Below are 2,940 nucleotides of genomic sequence, written 5' to 3'. Positions count from 1 at the left end.
GCAGAGGCCAAAGCGGGGTCGTCCCCTAAATAGGAAGGTTGTTGGTTCGATTCTCTGGCTCCTCCTTGTCACCATGCGAAGTATCCCTTGAGCAGAATACTGAACCCCAAATTGCTCCTTGTGAATGATGTATGAGTGAGTTAGTTTTCTGTTTCAATGGGGCCCCCCCTTTGCCAAAAGGGCGAATGTGGATGTAGTTTGTAAGTCTTTAATATTTTCCCTCAAGAGTTGGTAGAGATCAAAAACTGAGCTAAAAGAGAGTGAATATTGGAGCTTTAATTCATCATATGGATACTGTGAATGAATGATGTTGTTTCACCATGTACTGTAAAATGTAATGTTATGCTGCAAATAAGCTCAAAAGCTGGATATGCTAGCTACTGAATTACAGTGATGAAAAGAATGAAAGCTAATTTCCACAAAAATCAGTTCAAGAGAATCAACTGTGAGAAAAATAAAACCTCTGCACATTGTGCCATATAATAATAATAATAATAATAATAATAATAATAATAATAATATAATAATAATAATACTAATAACATGTTATTACACCCTAAAATATTGACCTGGAACTTGAAGAATCAACTATTTCTTTAAATGCAACCCTTGGATTTATTTAATGCTTTTAAAGTGCAAAAAAAAATAAAAAAAATATATAAATGATGGACAATGAACAAAGGTACCATATGTAGTTTTTTGTCCTGAAAAATATTCTTCTGCATAATGCCGTTTAACACATTGATCACATTTTGTTTTACAGGGTGAAAATCTTTTTTTGAATACATGTAAACATTTTGTAATGACGTAACACTTCTAATAAAACCGTTTCTGTTCAATGGGCTTTGCCAAAAGGGCGAATGTGGCATGTAGTGTAAAAGTGCTTTGAGTGGTCGGAAGACCCACTGTACACTACCTGCTCAGCACCAAACGGTAGACAGACAGTTAGAGCATTTAGCATCTAAAAAGTCTTATATTTCCCTCAAGAGTCACTCTCTTTTAGCTCAGTTTTTGATCTCTACCAACTCTTGAGGGAAAATATTAAAGACTTACAAACTACATCCACATTCGCCCTTTTGGCAAAGGGGGGGCCCCATTGAAACAGAAAACTAACTCACTCATACATCATTCACAAGGAGCAATTTGGGGTTCAGTATTCTGCTCAAGGGATACTTCGCATGGTGACAAGGAGGAGCCAGAGAATCGAACCAACAACCTTCCTATTTAGGGGACGACCCCGCTTTGGCCTCTGCGCACAGCCGCCCCTACCTCCCCTACCACCCCTATAAATCTCCAGAAAGTCAAGGGGGCTGCAGATTCAGATAGGTAACACTTATAGGTTCCATCTCTACTCATCTCTTCATTGTTTTCATTTGTCACTGATAACATTATTATAAAAAATATCAATTACAGCGCTTTAGTATTCATCCTCTTTATTTTTTGTCAAAATATGTATCCATTCAAAACTCTTCTCGACCTTAGAAAAACAGCTGAAAAACACACGACAAAGGTCTGTTTACATAGCTATTCTTGAACCTTTGGTTACATCAGCAGGGGGAGTTTGCTTCACGTTTCTATTTTCTGAGCACTTTAAGGACTTCTTGTACCATGTTAGGTTCAAATCTAATAATTAAGATCTTGTGAAAGCTTCAAAAATGAACCATGGTTGTTTTCCAACTAAATATTGATGTGTGGCATTGCAGCTTTGTTGGGAAATGTTTATGCCATTCAAGGACACGAAGCATTGCCTCAGAAAAGGATCTGGAACTGGGTAACATTCTCAAAACAAATCATTAGGAATTATTCCAAATTACTAGTATTATTTTATTATCAAATTATTTACAAAATGATTGATTTTAATTGTTTTCAATAAACAAAGGTCCAAAAATTACCATGAAACAACTTTTCTCTCAAACAACAAACTGGTAACTTGATCATTACTGAATGTTCTATAAAAGATTAAATAGTTTACTTTCAACTTGAATTTCTACACATACTATTTAATTTAATCTGATCATGTCGTATCCATTATTGATATATATATATTTAACTCATTCAAAAGTTAAGTACTAACTCTTACCATTCAACATGAGTCAGTTTGGACCAAATAATGAGATGACAAACAAGGAAATAAATCAATAATGATAAGGCCATAGTTTTACTAAGCCTATTAATACTTAATCACAATTAATACCTGATTGCCTAATTCATGGGATAATATTAAAGAAACTGCACATTATTTAATTAGGATTTAAATCATTTCAATATATTATCACACAAAATATTTCTCATCATAAAAACCATTAGTTAACTGGGTTGTTCATGATTTATAGAATGTAACAACTCAGTAATATAAAATGTGACACTGTCAATGTTAAACCACAAATTTACATGGTTTCTGTTACACATATTCCTTTTGAAAATAATTATTGATCCTTAAATGTGAATACATGTCAATTACAGGCTTTACGTGGTACCAATGACTATTACCACAAATTTCAATGATATATGATCAGAAAAGGATACAAACATGATGAATCTGCAAAAACTTGATATATGAGTATTGTTGTATAAAACTATAATCAAACAAGTTTACAGCTGAAGACTACAGTAAAAATATAATCTATGTGACTTTTCATAAAATATTTTCTGTTTCTTGACTGTTACAGCCAAACAGGTTTTCGCACGCTGGTTTTCTTACATTTGGTGTTCATCCACAATACAACTTGTTTGGCACTACCGTTTTGTTTTTTATATCTAACACCAAACACCAAATAGTTTCCTCCCTTTGGTAAGCAGCACTAGCACGTCTTTACAGTAAAAGTACTCTCTTAAGGTCAGGAACCGCGTTGGGACAGCCTGGTGGCTCAGTCGGCAAGGGTGCACTTATTGGTGGATTTTTTTTTTTCACGTCACTGCTTTTAATTAGTTCTAATTTTA

This window comes from Morone saxatilis, unplaced genomic scaffold (assembly GCF_004916995.1).
Source record: "Morone saxatilis isolate NCDOM2014 unplaced genomic scaffold, NCSU_SB_2.0 Contig18, whole genome shotgun sequence".
Lineage (NCBI taxonomy): Eukaryota > Metazoa > Chordata > Actinopteri > Moronidae > Morone > Morone saxatilis.
The sequence above is the reverse complement of the archived record's forward strand: the minus strand, read 5'-3'. Positions refer to the sequence as shown.